The following is a 25,481-nucleotide window of genomic DNA, read 5'->3' on the forward strand; positions in this document are numbered from 1 at the left end:
ATTTGTCATTCCTTTTTTTTCTTGTAATTTTTTGGTTGAAGAAATTGGATGTTTTTTCTATAAAGTTTTTATATTTTAAATTTTGCTAATTCCGACCCCAATTGTTTTACTACTTGATCACTCTGAGCTATAATTCATATGGGAAAGGCAAAGTGTATGTTTTTTTATATATATTTTTTAAAAATTAACTTTATTGGTACATTTTAGTTATACAATTCGTTTACATTTATCATTGGGTGTTTGTACCTGTACATGATATATCTTGGTTCTTATTTTTTTCCCCATTACCTGTGCACCCTTCACCCACTCCGCCCTTCCCTATTTACATAGATTTCATTTCTAGTTTTTTTCTTTTCTCATAGTTTTTCCTTTCCCTCTTTTCCTTTCCCCTTCCCCTCCCTTCACTCCTTTGTCTTTGGACCTTTTTTCCTATTTCAAATTATCAATTATTCATTTTAATCATTTTAACCCTTGTTTACACTATCAGTTTCTCACACTAGTGAAACTATTCAGTATTTACATGTGTGTCCTATTTATTTCACTTAAGAGAATGGCCTCTATATGCATCCATTTTGGCTATAAATGACTCTTGTTTTCTTCTTGCTTTTTTCTTTCTCCTTCCCTCCTTTCATTCTGAGATAGGGTCTCACTAGATTGCCCAAGTGGGACTTGAATTTGTGATCCCCCCTGCTTCAACCTCCAGAGGGCTGGGCTTACAGGCATGTGCCATCCCATCTTCTTTTTTAATTAGTTTCAGTTTAATGAGTTGATTTCTTAGCATCTAAATGTGGACCATGATTTTCTTTACTTTAGTAAATTCATGGATTAAAATTACTAGGTACTAATAAGAATGAATAAAAAACTACTAGGTATTTTATTGTTAAAATGTTACAATTCAAAATGGTCCAATTTTCGCCAATGGCTGTGTTATGATTGGCCCCAGGGTGGTTTTGAGATGAATTTAGCAGTCCTTTATAGATTTCTTCATCCAAGACTTACAGGATCGTTTTATTGATTTCCAGCTATAGACTTGTGTGTAGCTCTCCTCCACAGAGCTTTGATTCCTTCACATGGGAAATAGTATTTCAAGCCCACAATTTTTGTATTAGAGGTATCCTTTGCTATTAGATCCATCCTTGTTTCCGGGCCTTTTCAATAAAATATATCAAGTGTTTTACTGATACTTCCAAACCATATTTGAGACCATGGGCTTTTTATTTTACCTTAGTAATTGTATTATTTATTTCTTTTCTACTATCCTGGACATTTCAGCTCTCAAGAACTGTAACATAATTAAATTTTTTGCTTAATCATTCAATACATACATTCACAACAGTCTTAGAATAAGAATATTGACATTATTTCAAACCACATGACTACTAAAAATAATTTTTGATTTCAACTCTTTTCTTCTTACAATGTCTCTCACTAGGAAGATATAGTCAAATTGTTTTAATAGGCCATTGTCATTATACAGTTAGCTTAATATATTTTACTTTGCTTTTAATGTTTATAGGTTGCATTTTTATATTAATTTGATTTTATAGTTATTCAAACACATTTTTGATGTGAAGGCTATTAAACAAAGTAATTAAGACTCATAATCTATCCTGCAACTCTATTTACTTCTTATGAGAGCCAATTCAAAATTTTTATCATTTGATTTTCAATTTTAAGAAAATATAAGCAATGATGTAGATGTGTTTATGTTTTTCTTAGATGTATGTTACCAAGCTTTAGCCACTTGTCTCTGACTTGTTTTGTTTTGTTTATTTTTGACTTTGTATTTCATTGTGGTGATTACTTCATAACAGTATTATAGATAGTTCTTATTTCTTTTTTAGAGCTTCATAGTACCCTGTATTTGATCTAACAAGTCTTCTACTGATGAGTAATATGATTGCTTCAAGTCTTTTGCTATAACTCATGCTGGGTTTAATTTATGAGCTACCTTTGAACCTTATGAATGTGTTTCTTCAGAGAGAACTGTCCCTGTAGAAACTTCCCTCTGAGCATATTCAGGGCAATACACACAATGCAGAATGAGATAGAGATGAGATAACGTTTATCAATCAATCAGATGGCATAGCAAGTACCGCTAGATCATAGCATAGTGATATTGGATACCATGTGGTCTGAACTGTCAGGCTGTCTTTATTTTAGAGGCAAAGGAGACCCTGAATGTGAAGTCATATGCTCATCTGAGCACTTGTAATGTAAGTCTGTGGCTTCAGTTCAATTACTTCGGTAAGGAACAAGTTTCTAGGAGGGTGCCTCTCATAGCAGGCTTAGTATATTTAGTTGTTTTTTTTTTTAACGATTTTGTATGGAGTATTTGTGATTTTTCTATGAAACAAAAATTCTCCAGAGTGTTTGAGTAATCAGTGAGGCCTGAGCACTTTGTCAGCTAAAGTGCCCTGAAATCAATGCCACGGTGCTGCCATGAACATACTAATTTCATTTAAACATTCAAATTACACAGATTATGACTCTCCATAGTCCACTTCATCTGGAAACTGATGAATTTTCACTTCCTTTGTACTATGAAATGGTTTCTCCTCCAGTGTAGGAAAACATTGCAAATTGTGCTTTATTATCTTATTCTTAGATTTTGGAATAGATATTTTTCTTCCTTTTTAAAAGCCAGTGCCAACTGTGATGTTATGGCCAAGTCAATGTGAATCTCAAACTCCTATTTGGAAAAGAAGCAAGTCAGTCTTTTCAGAGTGAGCCAGCCACAATTCTGTGAGCCTGGCCATCAGGTCTTTTTCCATGTTCTTCTGAGAACACCAAATAACTCAATGTACTGGTCCTTGTGAATGGTCGTTCCCTTTGTGCATACGTTTCAGTTAATATCAGGGTTTTTCTCTGGGTGGGGCATAAAATGGGATATACAGAGGCAGGAAGCCTTCCAAAATGATTCCAAAGTTTGTCTGAAATAATAAAGAAAGGTAATTTTGAAAAGAATATCATAAGAATTTGCCTAAAAACACTAAGATGTAGAGTTCTAATAATTTAGGAAGATTAGTACTCATATAAGAATAGATTGAGATCTTTATGAAATTCCTGAAATTATTTATTTATTCTTTTAATAGATATTTGTTGATTATCTACATGTTTTAGACATGTTATAGGCTCAAATAGTACAGTAGTGAACAAGAGAGTCAAGATTTCAGCTTTCCTTGAGGTTACATATTAGTGGGGGAGATAAATAATAAATAAGTAAACACACATAAGTAATAAGAAAATATTAGATTTTGATAAATTCTGTGGAGAAAATAAAATAGTGTGAGAAAATAAGAATACATGAGAACACGAGGGGTAATTCTTACTGGTGATCAGAAGCAATCTCTTGCAGAAGTGGTTTTTAGAACAAACATCAGAATGAAGGGAAGAAATCATGTGATAATCCAGCAACATGAGCAAACCAGGAAGCAGCAACACAGAGACTAAAATGTGGAATCACCAAGATGCTGATCAATGAATGAATGGATAAAAAAGTTTTACACATATATTATATATATATAATATATAAAAATATATATGAATATTATTGAGCCATAAAGAAGTATGGAATCTTGTTACTTGTAGGAAAATGTATGAAACTGGAGCACATTAAGTGAAATAAGCCAGGAACAGAAAGACAAGTACAATACCACATGTCCTCTCTTACATGTGAAAGTTAAAGTAGAGGTTGGGGAGGGAGTGATGGAGACTGGATTTGATCATACACATTGTGTGTCTGTATTAAAATATCACACTGAACCCCCAAATGGACAATTAATACACATTTAAAAAATTAAAAATAAAAAGCACTGAGACTAGAAATCATTTAGCTTTTAAAAATACATAAAACAAAACAAAGTAAACCCAGTGATCCTAAACGTAGAGTTCAAGAGGTGAAGGGAGAAAGATAGGTAGGGAAAAATGTGGGGTTTTAGAAAGTTATTAAGTGCAATTCAAAACTTCCACCATAATCCTAGCATGTATAAAAATTTCATGCATCTCAAACCAATGAGGAGCTGGTAAACCATATCAAAAAGTGGTGCTAGATATATGCTTTTTTTATACCAAAAATCTAATACCCATATGTGAAACCATACAACTGAATAAATTACAAATGAATTTAAAGTTTTAAAATAAAAATAAATCTATAAAATTCTAGAGAACATGAATAAATGTGTATATGATTTTAGAGAAGAAAATAATTTTGTAAATATAAAATTAACACAGGAAATCAAAAAGGAAAATGTTGTTAGAAAAATGTCTCTAACAAATATGACAATGCATTTAAAGCTCATACAATAAACCAGAAATCTACTAACACCTAAGTTAGTAAGAAGACAAAAGACAGGCCATTCACATACGAATAAGTACAAAGACCTCCTGAACTTATTTAAAAAATTCAAATTTAGTAGAAATAAAATAAATTTTATTGAAAATAAAAGTAGTAACTTTTGTCTATTTTAACGGCAAAGAAAAATGGTAGTATTCAACACTGCTAATGGTGTGGTGATCTGGACAGGTTCAGGACTTTTCTTGTAAATAATACTCCTGTAAACTTTAATCTTTTCTCTTTAGAAATAAATATCATAAATTAAAATTAAAATTCCCTTGGGTATAATAATTTGTCTTCTAAGGGTCTTTTCAAAATCAATAGAGATGTGGAATGAAAGTTTGAATGCAAGTACACATACCACAACCTAAATGCTGAACAGTAGGGGAAGGAAACAGAAATAGGATTGTGCAACCATTGAAAATTAAGCTTTTACAGATTTTTAAAGGATAAAAGAAAATTCTTGTTTTATAGTGCTAGGCATAAAAACAAAATTTTAAATGGTTCAGGTAGTAGGTATTTTGTGTGAAGAGTAATAATCCTGTGTTTATACAGCCAGCCACAGCTCATTTCCTCTAGCTTTCTGTCTGGAAGAAAATATAATCAACAGTTGACATGAAAATAAACTAGAGATAAGGTTAGAGATGATTTTTATTTTCTTATTTTCTATAGTTTGAATGTTTTACAATAAGCATAAATTACTTTTACAGTCAGGAGAAAATACCTATTATCTTAAAAATGAAAGCTATCTCCTGAAACACGAGTATGTCTATTTTAGCACCCCTTGTATAACAATTATGTATCTCTCCACACTTGGGTTCTACTGATACTGCCTTGCAAGGGAGGATGCGAAGGAATCATGTGCCAAGTCAGTCCACTAACCTCACTTGCTGCCATTTCTTAATGTCGCCTTATTGCAATACATAAAATGCTATCAGTGATTCATTTGGTATAATAATCTCCTACATGTAAATGTTAGCATGCATATAACAAGAACAATTTTTGAATAAATGAGGATTCTATGAAGCCATCCATAATTCAGTATGATTTAGAACAAAAACAGTAAGACCGAGCTCATTTTAGGGAATAGGAGTTTTCTTCATGAAAAAGGAAAGGCAGAGCTTTGGCATTTGGGTCTTTTTTTTTTTTTTTTTTTTGCTTTGTTTTGTTTTTGTTTTTTGAGACAGGGTCTCACTATGTAGTTCAGGCTGGACTTGAACTCATAGCGATCCTTCTGCCTCAGCGTCAGAGCTTTGGCATTTAGTGTTCTTTGCCAAGTAGAAGCCAGGTGGGAGATGTACTGTCCAGGAGGACTTAGTGCAATATGGACTCTGAATAGTTCTTAATGTCTCTAAGGTTGAATTTCCTTACTTTTGCCATGGAAAAAATATATACCTATAGGACAAATATATCTATAGGTTAAATAAGATAATGCCTGGCATATTATAGCATTAAATAAATAGATGATGATGATGTTCATAACATTAATGGTGACATCAAATGGAGGATCAGCCTGCTGGAAAAGAAATGGAAGTTTACTCTTTCTCCACCTGGCAGCTTGAATTTCCTTGTACCTAAAACTTAGAAACCAAGCAAAAAATAATCAGTCTCAGAAATTCTCTACTCTCTCTAAGCTGGTGGCTGCCAGCAAGACAGAAACAAAATCTTCAAGTGTTACTCATTTGCTATCATACTTCAAAGTAAATTACTCAATGGTACCCCAGTGGCCTGAAAAAATTAATTTATCTTCAAAGTTTGTTCTCATCCAGGGAGTAGCTGAGTCATCCAGGGAAAATCTGAGTTAATTAGGGAATCAAGGAAATGGAAATCACGTTTGAGTTAGGTTGCAACTGAATAAGGAGGACATGATTGGGCTTTTGTAAAGTTTGCCTGGTGTACCTTATTATAATGTAATAGGAAGCCATAAGGAATAGATAATAAAATTCAGGGTAAAGTATTACGCTTTTCCAGAGTGCTTTAGAAAAGCTAAATTTTACTATTTATGATCTGATGTAAACATCGTTAAGACTAGATTCTTTATTGTCCCAAGAGATATATTTTAGAATCTCCTGCAGAATTAGAGCTGAATTTTATGACTTTCTTTTCATGGATGTATGCTCTGTCAGCAGATGTTAACTGAAGATGCATGAAGAGGAGAAAGTCAGTTTGACACTGGCCTTTTTCTAATGCTTGCTGATACCAGTCACTAGAGTTGGAAGGCTAGAAGTAAAGTGCACTGTCATCTAGGACAACAGAAATCTCTGTAGTCTCCTAAGGTTGAGAAGAGCTATTTCCACAAAAGCATCACACAAAATGGTAAACTATTTAACACTCCTTTCCCAACTCTGTGGGATCAAGAAGCGGCCAAGTTTAACCAGTCAAGAGTAAAGCTGCTTGCTTGGGACCATGATAAATGCTGTTGCGGCTAGACCTGTGTATTTCCCAGGTGCTCCTCTCTCCATGCTGTATTTTCCTGTTATTGACCGTAATTACTCAATTGTGAGTCATCACTGTGTGGTTATTCATAAAATGTATTAACCTGATGCCAGGCCAGATCAGACCCTAGGATTATTCATCATTTACAATAACCAATGACTTTAACAGAATAGTACATGTGTGTGGGGTGTGTAATATAAAGTGCATATTCAGTTCCTCCCCATCTCCTTTCTTCTTTTTCCTTCCTTCCTCCCCTCTTTTCTCCTCTCTCTTCTTCTCTCCTCTTCCTTCTCCTCCTCTTCTTGCTCTTCTTTTGTGGCACTGGGGATTTTGTGGCACAGGGCTTTCACAGTGAGCTATATCCCTAGAGCTTTTTCAAAATTTTTACTTTGAGAAAGAGCCTTGCTAAATCATTAAAATGCCCAAGTCAGGACCAAATTTGCCACCCTCCTGCCTCATGCCCTGAGAGTGCTGGGATTATATGTGTGCTCTGACACATCTAGCTCCGCCCCTATCTTTTCTTTTTTTGTTACAGTTTCTTTCTTTGGGACTAGAGATAACACAGATAGTGGGTCAGAAAGTTTGCCTGGTTTGTAACCATCTGCCTATCTGAAGTTGAACAAGGTATTAATAATGTTCTCTGCACCTGAGATTTCTCATCAGTTTTATTAGTGGGTTGACTTTAATAATGTCCAACTTTCTTTCCTTTTCTAAAGTGTAGTTTTTCTGACCTATCACATGCTCAGAGAAGTAACATATGTGAGAATTTATAGTGGATGGAAATCTATGCCCAAAGGAGTTTCATTCTTCTGGAGGAAGGGACAGATTAAATAACAATGAGCTGGTACATGGTAAAAAGAATGGGGAGTTAATGAGAGACAAACAAGAAATGACATGTTAGACATTGAGTCATAAGCTCTTCAAGAAACACTACTAATGTATATTGAGTAGTCAGGGATGGGCATGGTATTGTGAACTGTAGGAATGGAGGAAATATGCAAAGTAGGCTTTGCACAGGGGAATATATCTGGGATGGACATGTAGGGACAGCAACAAGGGGCCTTTCTGGCAGGATACTCAGCAGGAACAAAATTGAGAACATCAGATGGGGTTGGCTTCTGTTTACCATTCTATCTCCTGTGTTTTTCAATACAGTCTGGTTCACGACAATTCTCTGCAGGTCAAATCTTATTTTTCTTTCTCTGCCTTCAGAGTTATAAGAAAGGGTTATCAAGACTTTGGAAAAAGGGGCTTGGAATCTCTACATGAGCTGGGCCAATGAGCACAGAGTTATGGTACCATCCAAAGTAGTGATTGATTCACTACTAGGAGGATGCCAGGGGGAGGAGTTCACATAGATGATGTTCTTTTCTCATGGGTGTATCAAGGCTTTCAGTGTCCCACCCCACACCTTCCTACTGAGGAAGTATACTAGAGTGGGAGGAGAAGATGTGACATTGTCAGAGGCATTAAAGATGGAGTCTCTTGTAGATTTAGGTAATCAAGGCTTTTAAAGTTAAGGGTAATGATAAAATTCATTTATTGAGTGTTGAATATGTGTCAGACATGCCAAGAACTTTAGAAACTGTCACTTAAGCATCACAATCACCCTATGAGGAAGGGAAAATTATTATGCTCATCTCTATGGGACTGGTATGTATATGGATTAGCTTATTTAATTTTTAACCACAGAACTACAGAATGTTTAGCTTTTTACAGATGAGAAAGCAGACTCTGACAGGATTTGTACAAGTCTTTCCTAGCCAGTAAGTAGTAGAGTTGGGATCTGAACCTAATTTTTGTGATTCTAGAGAGTGTGTTCTTAACCATAATAATCTGAATGAAAAATTATCTGCAGCATCTCTCATAATTGATCATGACCCAAAAGTAAGGCTATGGCTGTGGTTGAGAAATACTTACGTGCAAGCTTGTTTTCTGTGATTTCTTTTAAGTTGCAGTGAATACAGCTAATTTGAATTAGGCAATTTAAGGAGAAAAAAATAACTGGTAACACTAGGACACTCATGCCTTGCTGGGGAGCAGCATTTGCTGTTTAGAATAATGACTAGAATAATGATGTTTTCTCCATCTATGTGGTGCATGACTGGCCCACAGTTGATCTTGTGGAGAACACAGGTGATGCACTCAGGTTTTCTGGGCACTCTTGAGCTAGTGTGAAATCATAAGAGGACTGCTCCCCAGTGACCCTCATCCTCCAACATTTGGCTAGGAGTCCTGGTCCATGCAGTCGGAATAATTAAAACAGCTTTTGACTCAGCCCATTTGTCCTAAATGTTGGGGTGTGGTGTTGCATGGATAGAATTAATAATTTCAACATCTAGTGATTCATAAATTTAGACAGGGAAAAATATGTGACCCAGAAGGCAGGTTGTACAATAAAGGAGTCACAAAACAGATTTGAGATGAAAAGGCTGCAAAGGGATTGTCTCATTAAACTAATTCAAGTCTGTAATTATCTATGATGAAGACGGACACCAACAAGGGATAGAGCTGACTTACATATCTAAGATAAGATTAAATAAGTAAACAAAATATTAATCTAGGGTTTCGCCAGTGTGAGACATTGTGCTAGACACTGGAAAAAAGTGGACAAGAAGCCATGGAGAGTGCCTGGCTGCTTCAGGGTTGTGGTGTGACTTGGATAAATGGGTGACATTATTGACAATGTACATTGGCTAGGAAAAAGGAAGGACACAGGGTTTTATGCAGCACCTAGTGGAGTGGAGGTGGGGCTTGGAAAGCCAGTCTCAGAAAGGGACTGAAACTTGAATAGGAGTTGGCCAAGTAAGAGAGTTGTGCGTATACACAATTAGGTAGAGGGAAGAGCTGTTCAGTGATTAGGAGGTACAAAAGTCTGGTGTTGTCCCGGTGGTGGAGGTGGGTGTCTGGAAGGGAAGAGAAAGGGGAGAGGAAGGACAACAGATGAAATGGGTGAGACAGGAAGAGGTGGATTATAGAGAGTTTTGCAATTTTTCTAGGAGCACGGGGATTTTATTCTAATGGGAAGTCCCTGAAAGGTTTTAAGCAGGCACCTTGCTAGGCAAAGTTCAGCTGGTGGTAGGATAGCATGGTAAGGGTAATGGCCAGCTCCAATAATTCAGTAATGTCCAGCATCAGTCATCTTTCAGTGGATTTCATGGGTTACCTGCCTCCATTCGCTTCCCACTGCAATTGCAGAATACTCTGTGTTTGACTGTACCAGTGTGCACAGGACATTCTTCCCAGGGACCCAGACTACTTCAGGTGATAAGAACACGAAGTAAGATTGTGAGTGCTTGATTCACACAAGGTCTGCATATATTCAACTTGGTCTTTTGATCACTGAGTTAGCAGTCTTACAAATGCATTCTCTTGTTCTTAACACAGGAAAGATGAGAGTGTGACATGGCATAAGTGTGCACTGAATAAAGGCAGGTCAGCTGAGCATGAAAAGCCTCTAAGTTTAGTTTAGGCCTCAGGGCCACGCACTGGGGAGTACTGCATAAGTGTTAGTGATCTAGAATTGAGGATACTAGCTACATCAGGCTTTTTGTCTAAATGTCTCTGATTAATTTACACATACCCACGGACAGTGAAGTGGGTGTCACAGCTTCTGACAGGTAAGGCAGTTTAACACTGACCTCAAGATTAGGGGGTGGTTTTTGTTCACTATACAACTCTTCTCTTGACAATATTTTATAACTTTGACTTTTTCTTCCCTGATTGCTTTTGGTTATCTGTAGTCCACTGTGACATTTTCAAAGAATGTAGGGCCTTGGTGTTAACATTAGTTAAGACAATATAAGCTATTGTAACAGATTCATGGAGTCCTTCAGTCTTGGTCTGGAAGCTTACTAGAATCTTAAATTAATTCTCAGCCTACCTTAAAATGTTTAGGGATGGTCAGTAGATTTAATTATGTAGAGAAATAAGGACAAATGTTCTTATTGGAAAGTGCTCATCTTGATTAATTATTAATGATTTACCACATGTACCTAGTTTATATAAAGCTGACTGTTAGGTAAAATATAAAACTGGAGATGAACCAGGGAAAGGTCCCCTGAGCTGGGGGAGCCAAAGGGAGACAACGCAAAACGGATGACATACTGTTAAAATATGAATATATTTTTATTTCTTTCCTGTCAGATAAGACTCAGTAACTTATAAAAATGTTTAGCAACACTCATAAAACAAAAGAAAATTTGGCTGAGACTCTGTTCCAATATGCAATATATGCGATTTTGAGAAGTTATTTTTAATTGAGTTAAAAGATGATATGCAGGTAAGGCAATGATTCATTGTACCCAGGGACCACAGACAATCTGTTTGCTTTTTCTGATCTTAAGTAGATGCAGGCCACATAGTTAAATGATATATTCAATAAACCTGATACTTGACTCCTCTTGTCATGGCTTGACAGTATCCTTAAACTTCAATGGACCAGAAAATACAATTGCACAATTATTGCTCTGACTGAGAGCAATAAAACTGATAGATGAAATGATGAGGATTAGCTAAAATGACATACCAAGCACTATGTAGCATTTGTGAGTTTTACGTTTTTCCTGCAACCCCTTGCCGTACAAGCTAATAACTTACAAGGATCATGTATGTGCATTAATGTGCACATGAATTTTTTTCTCTAAGAAGTGTATTAATTAGTGAAGGCTTTATGGGTGACAGTTATCATATTACATACCTTTCCATAGATACCTCTGGATGTTCCACACTTTTTATATTCCTCTGAAATGCTTTATTGTCAGCCTGATCTTCATACGCCTGTAAGACTGAACAGGACTTAATTCTTCCATTTTATAAATAAAAAATGGAAGCACAGAGTTACTAGATGAGTAGCTCACAGTCCATACAACAGGTGAAGATGACTCCTTAAAGTAGGGCCCACTATTCTAACACATGTTTAGCATGGTGATTAAGAACATGGGTCTAGTCCCAGCTCTAGCACACCATTGCAAACTTGTTCAAAGTCCATAATTTCTCTCTCTGCTTCCTCATTTATAAAATGGGGTTAATTATAAAATATATTTCATAGCATCATTGTGAAAGTCCAGCAAGCTGACCTTCTCATTACTGTGCCTGTCACATCATAAGCACATGAAAATGGTTAGGTGTCACTAAGACTAAATCCTAATCTGCATTGCACACCATTCTGTACAGTGGTCAGTATAGTAAATATGAAGTGTTGGAACTTCAGCAAATACAAAGCTTAGTGAAACATCTCTGTCATATAACTGTCTGCATTGAGCAAAATGCAACTGTCATTCACTCAAACTGCTTTTCCTAGCAGGAATGGCTCTGGACAGTCTGTTTCTTCTTTTCTTCTGGCAAAGGTTTCGCTTTTCACACGTCTTTCACCCCAGCAGGCTGTGGTGATGCTCCAAAGTTGGCCACATTTTCCTTTGACCCCAGAGGAAAAATGAGAGCTAGATAAATCTGAGCACACCTGAGAAACTGGCAGACTGAGACTCAAATTGTACTTTCTTTGTACTCCCACCACTTGCAGCTCTACCATGCTGTTATTTAAGAGGCTTCACACATTTTCCCAGTGAAAGCTGGGACATTGGGGAACATGTTTGTGTAGGAGGTAGAAGAATGGTTCTGATACCTATTTCCTTGCCGGTACTTGGAGTCAGCAGAGATGGGCTTGCAATGCCTGATTTTAGTACGTGACAAGGCGGGGCATCTCTTCCTCAGGATCCTGTTCTCCTTGGATGAGGCATCTAATGGCAGTAAAGTCAAGTTGTCCAAACATTGCCTAGGCTGATGTGCCCAGCTATGTTGTGTCTAAAGGGGAAAATGTAGAATGTGGGGGCAATTTTAGTGAGATTTCCTGATAGACAGGAAGATCCACATACTGAGCAGAAAAGTCATGTCCCATTGGTTGCTCCCAGTTTTTGTTTAGCCTCCTACACTTCATTCATTCATTCATACATTCTTTTATTCAAGTAATATTTTTGCTAATGGGGATACAATAATGAGCAAGTAACAGATGTAATACATACTCGCCTTTAAGAGGCTACTTGCTAGACCAAAAGGCAGACATTAAAAAAAAATCACATAAATATATAGTTACTATCTGTTAAATTCTAAGGTCTACATGGATGAATGAATAAAATATAGCATATTAATACCATGGCATATTATTGGAAATAAAAAAGAATGAAGTACTGATACATGCTTTAATATGAATGAGCCTTGAGGGCATTATACTAAGTGAAAGGTTTTATGGTTTGGAACTAATAGAGAGAGTCAGAGGGGGGCTCTCAGAAGATGATTAGAGCATGGGGGAGCTATATTCATCAGTGTATTGATCCAGTGATGAGTTCATAGGTGAATATGCTATAAGGAGGTAGGGCCTTTTGGGGGGAAGTAGGTCACTAAGAATGTGACTGGGAAGAGCATATTCTTGATTCAGCATTTTCCCCTGTCTCTCTTGGTTTCTCTCTCTGCTTCTGACCACTATAAGGTGAACACCTTTCCTCTGTCAGGCCCTTCTGCTACTATGTTTTGCCTGGGAGCCCGCTCATCATGGGCTGAACCTTATGAAACCATGAGCCAAGATAAATCTCTCCTCCTTAAATTGTACATGTCAGCTATTTTGTCCCTGAGGCAGGAAAGTAACTAATACAGAGCCAAACACAAAATAGCACACACTATTTGATATTATTCACAGGAAATGTCCAGAATAGGCAAATCTATAAGAGACAGAAAGCAGGTTAGTGGTTGTTACCAGCTAGAGTAGTTGGAGGAAATGAGGAATGACTCTTGATGAGTATGGGGTTTTCTAGTGTGGTGGTGAAAATATTTTAAAATGGAATGTGTGAATAGTTGCAAATTTCTGTAATGTACCAAAAATGATTAATTCACATACTTTAAATGATTACATTGAATGTTATATGAATTATGTCTCAGCAAAGCTACTACAGTGATAAAAAGGCCTTTGAGAAGACAATGTATTCTGCAGATCAAGAGAAGGTTTCCTGGAGGAAGTGATGTTGAGTGGAGGTCTTCAGGATGGGTGGGAATTACCTAAGAAAAGGGTGGTTGGGAGGATGGGGAAACTGTTCCCAACAAAAAGGGTCTGGGGAGCACAAGAGGTACATAAAGAAGTCCAGGACTGCTGGTGCCTTAAAAGAAGAAGAGAAGTGTTGCAAAGTGAACCAGAAAGGTAGTCAGACACTCACTGTGAGCAGACACACTTCAAGAAGCAATTTATGTAACATCAAATGTAATCTTCCCCAGGAGCCTAGTAAGTATGGATAGCCATAGGCAAGAGAAGATAATGTAGAGCTTTATAGACAATGTTTAAAATATTTTCTTGGTCCTAATAGAAATATAAAGAGAACATGGGTAGGATGTGACCATGTTTGAGTTTTAAAGATCCCTCAGGCTGGTTTTGTGAAGCATTGCTAGGACCAAAGAGATCATATATTCTAAGGCTTGGATAAGGAGACTACAGAAAGATCCCTCTACACACTAATTTCCTCTATCCATATTCTGTTCATTTTTGCAGAATCAGTGTAAGGACAGCCTGGGGAAATGGAACTATTCTGAAAACCTGGCACAGTGTCCTGCACACAATCTAAGAACTACTCAAATAATGCATGTGCCAAAGCTCCTCTATCCAATCCATTTTAGATAAATTAGCTGTCTCCAGTGGGACAGAGCATTGAGTCCCTCAGGTATCTCCCTTTTCACAGCAAGTTGACAAGAAAAGACTTGTATCATTTGACTTTATTATCTGGGTACTAAGCAGTAGTAGAGTGTAGGACTTCATGGGATGGGTATTGGAGTCAGTTTCTCATTCTGCAATAATCAAGCAGGCATTTGTCCTGATCCAGGCCTGATGAGCAGCAGCAAAAAAGAGCTCAAGGACTGGCTAGGAGGATCTCTACAGGAGGTGTTTCATAGCATTTATGATCTACAGGTCTCAGTCACTAAGCATGAGATTCATCATAATTTACTACCAGTATAGCACGGTGGCATTAGTTGAAGAGTCTTGGCATTGATGGAGGAGGCACTGTGTCGAGAAGAAATTTAGTGAAGTTCCTACAACTTGCATTCAGAGAACTGTCTGTTGTTGAGGGGTAACTACCTTCCCATCCTTCTATGGACAGGGCCCATGCCTGCAGCACCAGTAATATCAGGGGGAATAGCAAGGTATACAAAGGGTTATATTTGGAGCACATGTAAGTTTTCCATGGATGATTAACAACAGCCTTAGTTTTATCTGCAATCTTAATTGTTCCTTGCTATATAATATAATATACTCAAAGTTTTTATACGTATGACATAAATATCTTTAATGAGACCATTTTTCTGCCTACCACAGAAAGAATGCAAAGCTGACAGAAAAGTAGTTATGTGTACAATCTCTGCTCCTCCTGGAGGTAAAAATGTGATGTGTATCCTTCTACTCTCCTTCTAAAAGATTTAGGGTGCCTAAAACATTCTCTTCTTCAATTATGTGTGGACTGGCTATTACCTTTAGTTTGAATGTTGTCACAAGTTAGTAGTGTCTGAGGCTCGAAGAGTATGGATTAAAATTGTGGTAGATGCTTGCTTGACATTGGGCTCAAAAAATGTGGTAAAGAGATGGTAGAGTGGTATAGAGAGAAATGTGTGTATAAAGGAGTAAGGGGTAAAGAGATGCCAGCTCCCATTTCACTATTTAACGTAGAAGAATATATAAATTTTCCTTGGACTGACAAGATCTCAAAAAACAGCTTTCTCTTCCATCTCTGTCCCCTTGACCAACAGGGGTAACCAGTTGAGCTACCAGAGGGATAATCACAAAGTGTTACCCAAGAGAGCTTGAATTCTTGTTACAGAGAGGAATCTGACTTTCAGATAGAGACCAGCAATCAACCAGAACGAGGAGACTTTGTTCAGAGAAATTGTAGTAGGAGACTTATTCAGAGAATTGTACCTCTTGCAGAGGTAAGATCTGTATTCCACCCCACCCCCTAAGGTTTAGGACTCAGACAGGAGGAAGTTACAGGAACAGACTGCAGCTTTTCTTACATACCAAACCAGAAGAGCCATGAAAGCTTTTAGCCCTGGGAATGATAAGGAAGGGGGAGAAGAGTTTTGATAGATCACAGTTGGTAACAGTTATGGCACAAAATAAATTCACTTAATGTTGAGTTGATCCAAGTGGAGACCTCTTGTAGCAAAAATAATTATGATAATGATAGCTAGCACTTATGTAGCAATCAGATACTATGCTGTAAGTATATCAATTCAGTTAATACTTTAAAAATCCTGTAAGTCAACTTGTATATGAGGAATTCAAGGCACAAAGACAGTAAGCAATGTGCCTAGCATCATACAGATATAAATGTTAGAACTGGTATTTGGATTTAGGAAATGAGGCTAAAATAGTAATGTTTTCAAATAATTATTTTAAAAAGTAACATCAGAATACATTTATCGATAATTAATACAAAAAGCTTTTGCCAATCACTTGAATTCTGTTCTATCATTTTGGTTTATTGATTCAGCAAACATTATCATGAGCCTGATATATTTAAGAAATGGTTGGAGCAGAATAAGCAAGAGGAAGAGAGAGGGGGGGAGGGAGAAAGGAGAGAGAGGCAGAGAGAGAGAGAGGAGAGAGAGGTAGAGAGAGAGAGAGGGGCAGAGAGAGACAGAGACACAGAGAGAAGTTAAGGAAGAGAGGAAGGGGGGATAGATTATACAATGTCTTGGACTTTCTGCAAGTTTCTTAGTTTTCCTCTTAATACAGTGAAGGAAGTTTAGGGAGGGTGTTTAGCAGAGGAGTGATATAACTTGATTTGTGTCTTAAGAGACTTTGGGGGGCATTGTTATTAAAATAGCCTGGTGGTATCTGAGGATGGTGTAGAAGGATGACCAGTGAGGAAGCTGTTGTAAAGGTCCACAAAAAGGATAGTGACAGCTGGACCAGTGAGTAGCAGAAGAGGGGATGAGACATGGAGAAGTTGAGGATACAGTTTGAAAGTAGAGCTAATGTGATATATTGGTGAATTGGTTCTGAATCCTGAAATAGAAGAAAGAAAATTACTGCCAATTCTAAGAATTACTTGTAACCCGAGGCTCAGCTCATCAGCACCAGAGTTTCTAATAGCTGAGGCTGTGCTCATTATCACAATGCCTATGAGATGCAGTTCCACTGTGTTTGAAAACATTACTTATGCAACATTTTTGATAAGAGAGAGGGAAAAGATAGAGTGAAAGTGAATGAAAATGAACTTTGTCACAATATCCCACAGGAGAGTGCTCCTCCTATGAATATCATCATAACCACATGTCTTAGTGGGAAAATGGTAGGAGCATCCAGAGCAGTTATGGGTTAGACATATGTTAGAGTCATAACTCTCAGTACCTTAGATTGTGACCTGTCTTGATGATAAAGTTAACATGGGGTTATTAAGGTGGGTTTTAATCAATATGATATGTTCTTATGAAAAGGAGAAATTTGGACACAGACATGCACACAGGAGGAAGGAACAATATGTAGACAGAAAACAGAGATCTAGATGACGATTCTTTAGGCCAATGAATGCTGATGCAAAACACTAGAAGCTGGAAGAGAGTCTTGGAACAGATGTCTCTTACAGCCCTCAGGAGGAATCCACTCCGCTAACACCTTGATCTTGGACCTCAAGACTGCCGAACTATAAAAGGATACATTGCTGTTGCTTAAGCAGCCCAGTTTGTGGTATTCTTCTATAGCAGCCCCTTAAAACTAATATAAGGTTTCTGAGAAAAGACTTTTAAAAGTAAACAATGAGCTGTGATAGGGGACTGCAGAAAGAACTGGAAGTTTCCCATGACCAAGATGCTGAGATGAACACCAAGCTATCTGCCTGCTGAGGACCAAGTAGATATGGTTACAATAACACCTAGTAATGTCTCAGGCACACAAACAATAATTATTAAACACTGATTGCCTCACAGAATGTTTAGCGTATGAAAACTTAATACATGGTAGGTACCAAACAAATGCTTGGGCCCTGAAAATCATTGCAAACTGTGTTAGTTAGCTGTCTGTTGCTATCACAAAGTACTTTATATAATTAACTTATAAAGAATAAAGGTTTATTTTGGCTTACCGTTTTGAAGGGTTAAATCTGGGGTCAATTGGACCCATTTGCTTTAGGCTTGTCATAAGGTGGCACACCACCGCAGGAACATGTGGAGAAACAAAGTCACTCACTTCATGGCTGGTAAATGGAAAAAGACAGAGGGAAGAAGAGACAGGGGTCCTATAAGCCCCTTTGAAGCCATGGCCTTAATGGCCTGAAGGGGTCCCTCTAGGCTCCACCTTCTGTTCCCTCTCAATAGACTAGGCTGGAGACCAAACACTTAACACGTGTGTCTTTAAGGGACAGCCCACATCCAGACTATAACAAATTCTGAAATATATTTTTTGAGATCTTCCAAAGGAAAGCAGAAACTACTGTCAGCCTGGCCAGAGCTTATTGCCAAAAGGGCTCTGGTCTTCTCTCATGCCATATTACTGGACCAAGATGCTATAACCTAGCAAGATTTTAGTGGCTTTTTGAAAGTTAAAAGCTAAGCTTCTGTCTTCATAGACCATGATAATAAGAAGAACAGAGAATATAGAAATGGAAAATAAAAATCCTATAACAACATAATTATAGCCTTTAGAAGTCATAATAAAGGGCTGGATCTACCTGGATGTGTTATGTTAAAAAACAGTTTAAGTTGGAAACTTTTCCAGCAGAGCTAAGTGTTCTTATGACCTCCAATCAATTAGAACACTCCCCCTTCATTAACTCAGATGTGAGACTGAGGTGAACATTTTTGGCAAATTCAATTTTTTTGTCTTGTCTCTGAGTTACTGCAAATGTCAATTCATCAGCTTTCATTGGTTAGGTGAAAACTATTCTCAACATTTTTTCAGTCTGCTTTTCATCACTCAATGGGCTATAACTGGTGAGGATGCTATTTGGCGTTCTACGTGATGATGTAATTGATAACTTTTAAAATCTTTACGGTGTTTCTTTAAAACTGCACGAAGGTAGCATGCAAATAGGAAAAGTTCCAAATAGCCATAGACCAGAGGTGCAGAATGCCATGCCTCTTTATGATAGCAGCAATGAAATACATGCAAATTCCGGTGAGCTGAATAAATCTTTGCTCTGAAATGGTGGTGGTGGCAGCACAGTGTGTAACAGGCTGCCCTAGGTTTTTCCAGTGACCTGATGCTTCCTCTTTCAGAGTATTATTGTGCTAGCATGCAGATAATGATTGGCTACCCATGTCGTTCATAAATAAAAGCAGCTGGCTGCAACAAAAGTCTAAGTAGATAAGGCTTTATTATTATTTATAAGGCACTTCATAGAGAAAAAGAAGGCTTTGAAAGCATAGTAGCAGGTACTCCCTTTCCCCTGAGAAAATGGTTGGTTTAGGGGAGGAGAACCTTAAAAGGAAAAAGAAGCCAATGTGACTGTCATTTTCTTGATATCCTCTCCTTTTTTTTGGTATTTACATAGAAGTCCATTTTTATTCAATTTACAAAAGCAATAAATAAGAAACATTAATTTGAACAAAACCTGTTCTATTTCATGATCACTGGGAGCATTTCTATTACTTTATGACTGAACCACTGAATCTGTGTTCTATTATGAAGGCTGCTCATTTCTGGAAAGAAGTGCAAGCCCTGTCTTTATTCCAAGAGTACGCTGGGCCGGGGATTTAGCTCAGTGGTTTCGCCGCCTGCTGCGCAAGCTCAAGGACCAAGTTCGATCCCCAGTTCCAAAAAAAAAAAAAAAAAAAAAAAATCCAAGAGTACGCATCTAGACCCATGCAGAATCCAGTAACCCTCTTGATTTTTTTAAAAAATTTTATTTTATTGGTACATTTTAGATATACAATATAATGACATTCATCATTGGAAATTTGCAGCTTTACATAATCTCTCTTAGCTCTTATTTTTCCCCCTTCCCCTCCCCTCCTGTCAACCCCTCAATCTCTCCCTATTTACAAAGACTTTCTTTCCATTTTTCATTTTCTCCATTAATTCCATTCCCTTCTTTCCTTTTCCCTACCCCTCCCACTTCCCCTTCCCCTTTGCCTCTTTTCTTCCTATTTCACATTATCTATAATACTTTTTAGTCCTTATTTACACTTTCAGTTTCTCACACTAGAGAAACTATTTGGTATTTACACATGTGTGTCCTATTTATTTCACTTAACAGTACCGCCTCAATGTGCATCTATTTAGCTATAAATGTCTCTAATTTCTTATTTTTTATGGCTGAGTAGTATTCCATTTTATTTAAAAGACCCACATTTTCTTTATCCAGTCTCCAGTTGATGGGCATTTGGGCTGCTTCCAAGTTTTAGCTATTACAAATTGGGCTGCTATGAACATGGGTGCACATATATTACTGTGGTATGATTCTTTTAATTCTTTGGGGAAGATACCCAGCAGGGGAATAGCTGAGGCAAATGGGACTTCCAGTCCTAGTTCTTTGAGGTATCTCCATACTGATTTCCACAGTGGTTGCACCAGGCGACACTCTCACCAGCAGTGGAGCAGGGTTCCTCTTTCCCCACAGCCCCGCCAGCATTTGTTATTGGTTGATTTCATGATAGCAGCCATTATTTCTGGGGTGAGGTGGAATCTCAGCATTGTTTTCATTTGCATCTCTCAAATGACCAGGGATGTTGAACATTTTTTCATATGTTTATTTGTTATTTCCACTTCTTTGTGTGAGAAATGTCTGTTCATTTTCAGATGCTCATTTTTGGATTGGGTCTTTAAATTTGGGAGGTCTGATTTCTTTTAAGTTCTTTATAGATTCGAGATAGTACACCTTTGTCTGAGGAACAGCTGGTGAAAAATTTTTCTGACATTATAGGTTGTCTCTTCACATTGCTGGTGGTTTCTCTTGCTCTGCAGAAGCTTTTTAATAAGAAGACATCCCACTTGTTGATTGTTTGTGCTAGTTCACAGGCAACTGAAGTTTTATTCATAAAATCTTTTCCTACATCAATGTCTTCTAGAGTTCTACCTAACCTATGTTCCAGCCAGTTGAGTATTTCTATTTTAATATTTAGATCTTTAATCCATTTTGATCTTAGTTTAGTGCATGGTGAGAGATATAGGCCTAGTTTTAATCTTTGGCAAGTTGAAACCCAGTTTTTCCAGCACCGTTTATTAAAGAGGCTATCTTTCCTCTAGTGAGAGTGTTTAGCTCCTTTGTCGAAGATGAGGTGGCTGAGTGTGTCTGGAGTTGTTTTGGCATCTAATCTGTTCCACTGGTCCTCAGATCTGTTTCTTTGCCATTACCATGCTGTTTTTATCACAGTAGCATTGTAGTATAGTTTTAAGTTGGGGATTGTGTTACCCCCTGACATGTCTCTATTGCCTAGAATTGCTTTTGCTATTCTGAGTCTCTTCTTGTTCCAAATGAATTTTTGGATTGTTTTCTCAAGGTCTGAAGTATGCTGCTGGGATTTCAATTGGTATTGCATTGAATCTATATAGCAGTTTTGGAAGTATGGAGTAACCCCCTTCTTAATCTTAGAGATAGTAAATATTATAAAGTCATCATCACATTGCAGGCCTTGCAATTTCCCCCTGAAAGAAATTTATCTGTTATGATTGCTAGTATATTTTGTTGGTGGATTTAGAGAAAAGTCACCTTATTGACTGCCAGTCAGTGAGAATAAGCATGGATGACCAAATCTCAAATAACATTTCCTTTATCCCAATTCCACTGACAGGAATAATAGTCTCTGATTCTGCCTTACAGTAGTCCATGGCACCTGCTGGAAGCATTCTGTGCCCTGGTGGTATGTGTCAAGAGGAGGGATCTCTGTTAGGGTGCATTTGCCTCTTCCTGACTCCATCAAATTTGACTGGTGAGTCTGGGGAAAGCAACCATGGCTTAGCTCTTTCCCTGCTTCTTTGACTTGGAAGGAACTCCACCAGCAGCAAGTGTTTTTGACTGTGCTTCTCCTTTCTGCCAAAAGCACCACAGCAGCAGAGCTCCAAAGGGGAAAGAAGGTTTGATAGTGCCAAGAATTATCAGTATCTATGATGGGATAAGTCTGTCTAAGTGAGTGGCTGAAGTATCTCAAAACCATTAGTCAGGCTGTCTCAAAAACTTGGTACTTGGACACTTGGCAGTTGCTTGCAACATTGCTAGAATGTTTCCGAGTGACTTGAGTTGTACAACAGAAGTCTATTGCTTTCATTCATCTTTCATCTGACCCCCCGCAGCCCAGAGGAATGATTTGCATTCCTTATTTTTAAAGCATGGCCTCAAGTGAAGTTGACTCTAGAGTGGCCATTACTTGTGCCTATGTATTCAGACAATTATATTCCTCTAAGGAATAGTAATTGGCCTTTAAAGAGACAATATGAGGCATAGAAGTGTTTGCTGAGGCTTCTAAGTGCTAGTGTGTCAACCCAGGGCTGCAACCAGCACTGTTGTCACTGTGAGGAGCCAGTGAATAAAGCTTGTGAATGAGCAGAGCTAAGGATGACATCATCTGAAATTTTAAATTCAAGATTAGATTTGCTCTTGAAGTTTTCAGTTAAATGACCCCATACTTTTTATTTTTGTTTGAAGCATTTATTTTTGAACATTACAGCTAAAAAAATCATAACAAAGTCTGCATGAACTGAAGAACTGATGTATCTGCCAGTTGACTAGAAGTGCCCAAGCTTCCTGGCTTACAGTTGCTCATGTTAGAGTTTTAACAATGGCCTGCCATACACATGAGGCTAAATATACCTTTTCTCAAGGCATAGCTTTTTAGATTTCCAGTTGAATTGGACTAAAATATAATGTTTAGTTATTCAAGTTGGCAGCAGGAACACTTGGTTTGATGTAGTGAGCAGTGCCTATGTCAGAATTAATAAAAAGTTTCTGTGTCATAAAAATGGCAGGGCAAATCACCTGGAAGGGCAATTCACTCATTTAGGCCTCATCGCCACTGGTAAGTGGAGCCCTGAGCCACCTGCCCAAACACAGGTTTGGGTATAACTGAACTGCCAACCCATTGAGGGCTATAAATGGCTTTGTAAAATTAGTGCTGTCTAAATGGCAAAAATGCTTTGGTAATGGTTTTCTAAGACTTAATGGAAGTACCTTGAAGTCTTTGGGTATTGGGGATAAAGAAGAGAAAGGCCTGCTTGGGATGAAGCCATGAGCTTAAATTAGGAAGGGGGATCTTCCTTTGTTTCTTTCTCCCACAAATTTGAATATTTCTTAAATGCATTCTAAGTGCAAGTGCAAGGTACTCAGGTTTAACAGAGGTCTATGGAGATGTGTCTCTGCTCATATCAAGTCCAGGAGGAAGGCAGAAAATGAACATAAATAAAATAGTAATGAATAAAATTTAAAGCAAGGTTCTGAATTAAGAGTTATAAAGGGAGATATTTTTCTTTGCTTGAAAACTGCCCTGACTGGGGCCTGGAGGGGGTGAGGTTGAGACCTATAGGTCGGAAGGTGCCAGCTGTTCATTGTACATGACAAGCATCTAAGCCAGAAGGAGGAGCACACTTAAAGGCCAGTGGGACAAGAGCAAGGGATGTTTGAGGATCTGAAAGAAAGCTGGGGATGGCTGCGGTTCAGTGGCAGGGGGAGAGAGCACCATGTGATGTGGTTCCAAGAGAGTCAGGTACAGATCAGTTAGGTGTGCAAAGACTACAGAAAGGGATTCGAGTTGGATTCCAACAGCAGTGCAATGTCATTGGATGTTTGCTGACCTGTGATGCTTTTTCGATGCTCTAAGAAAAAATATATAATGTTCAGAGGCAATTCACCAATTTAAAAGCTTTTTGATACTTAAAATGTGATATTTAAAAGCTCTTGCTTATAGTTGCCATCTCAACTTTGCATATCTAATTATTTCCAAATGAGTCATTTTTAAAGTAAAAAATACCCATTTATGTTTTCTTTTAAAATAAAAATTATATATATTTAAGGTGCATAACACGATATTTTGAGATATATTAATAATCAAGTACATAGTGAAATTATTGCTACAGAGAAGCAAGTTAACATATTCATTATTTCACATAGCTATGTTTTTGTTTTTGTAAGAATACTTAAAATTTGCTTCATAAATTTCTGATGTACACTGCAGAATTAATTGTGTCATTATGTTGTACAATATATGTCTGTGCTTATTCATTCTATATTACTGGAAATTTGTACTCTTTGACCAAAAATCTCCTATTATTCCCACTTCTCTACCTCCAGAAATAACCATTATAGTCTCTGCTTGTATGTATTTGACTTTTTTAAGGTTTCACATTAAGTGCAATCATACAGTGTTTTTCTTTCTGTGTCTGTCTTATTTCACTTACCATAATGAGGCTTTAGTGATAGTATAGGAAAAAGGAGCTAGACTGAAACCCAAGGTACCTACATTTGTGCCTGGATTTCACCAGTGACAACTGCAGTTTTAAGCTATTTCTTATCCCTCTCAAGAACTCATTTTCTTATCCAGAAACTTATAAGGTTGTGTTGGATGTTACATTTATCATGACTTTTTATTGGAAGTGATAGAAACTCATCTCAAAATGACTATACAGAAAGAAATGTATTTTTTCATTTTTCTGAACAATTTAAGGACAGTAACTGCTGGATTGCATGGATTTAAGAATCTGGTGGGAATGCATGAAGTTGCCAGGAATCAGATCTCCATCTCTTGGCTCTGTATGGACTTCTTCTCCAGAAGGTCCTTTCTACAGATGGTACCTAGAATTTCCTGGTGAACATCACTGGTAGAGTTAGAAATCTTTTTCAAAAGGATCTTTGTCTCCTAAACAGTCTTCTCTAAAGCTCCAGAATTGCATGTTCCTTTTGAGAATATGCTGATGACTGAGCTGTGGCTAGGGGATTAGGAAATAAGATCAGTGGCCAAACCTAGATCAGGTGCCTATTCCTGGAGTTAGTGAAAAACACATAGTCAAATACAGGGGTGCTATGGTTCCTCACATGAAATGGAGAAACAGAGGGAATGAATTCTGGATAGGCATGGAAAATACATGTTTGAATGCTTTTTTGATTTTTAACAATTCCTCAAATCCTACAATGGATCCAGACCTTTGCAGCCTTTTCCCAATTGAAATTAGCTATTGAGTCTACAAATAAAACTCACTTTGGCCTAAAATACCAGATTGTGTTTAATATTTTATAAGTTTACAGTGTAATAACCAAACCTCTCCTTCAGTTTTTGCTGTGTGTGTCTAAACTCAAAACACACTTGGAGTATCTCCTATAATTCTTTATCAAGATTCACGAAATTGTATATTTGAAAGGTCTTACTTTGGTGCTCCCATTGTCTTTCTGGCTGGAAAGGTGCCTGGAATCAAAATTTGTTTCCTTATTTGTATTTTTCAAATTGAAGTACTTGTTGAGTTGCTGGATAAAAATTATAATTGTCTTTTTTATTGTTGTTCATTTATTGTGTGTTTGTTAGCTTTCTATTATTGTAACAAATGTCCGAGTCAGTAAACTTACTCAGAGAAAAGGTTTAGTGTAGCTTGAAGTTTTGGAGGTTTCAGTCCATGGTTCATTGGCTCTGTTGCTTGGATCTGTGGTGAGGCAGCAGTTCACCATAGAGAGTGTGTGATGGAGCCAGCCGTTCATCTCACGGAGGTGGGGAATCAGCGAGAGGGAAAGGAAACCCCTTTGAGGGCATGCTCCCCAACTAC

At 37.5% G+C, this 25,481-nt stretch overlaps 1 long non-coding RNA gene across 2 annotated transcripts in view; it reads left to right on the forward strand.

Moving 5' to 3' along the window:
* The window catches only part of LOC110351098 (uncharacterized), a 71,838-nt gene continuing 46,357 nt past the window's right edge, over positions 1-25,481 (forward strand). For both annotated transcript variants that reach the window (XR_015438787.1, XR_002398141.2), the window contains exon 1: positions 1-25,481. This exon is cut by the window's right edge. This is a non-coding gene — a long non-coding RNA (uncharacterized LOC110351098).

This window comes from Heterocephalus glaber, unplaced genomic scaffold, assembly GCF_053883595.1.
Source record: "Heterocephalus glaber isolate CG9 unplaced genomic scaffold, H.glaber_assembly_v1.0 deba00001463, whole genome shotgun sequence".
Classification (NCBI taxonomy): domain Eukaryota; kingdom Metazoa; phylum Chordata; class Mammalia; order Rodentia; family Bathyergidae; genus Heterocephalus; species Heterocephalus glaber.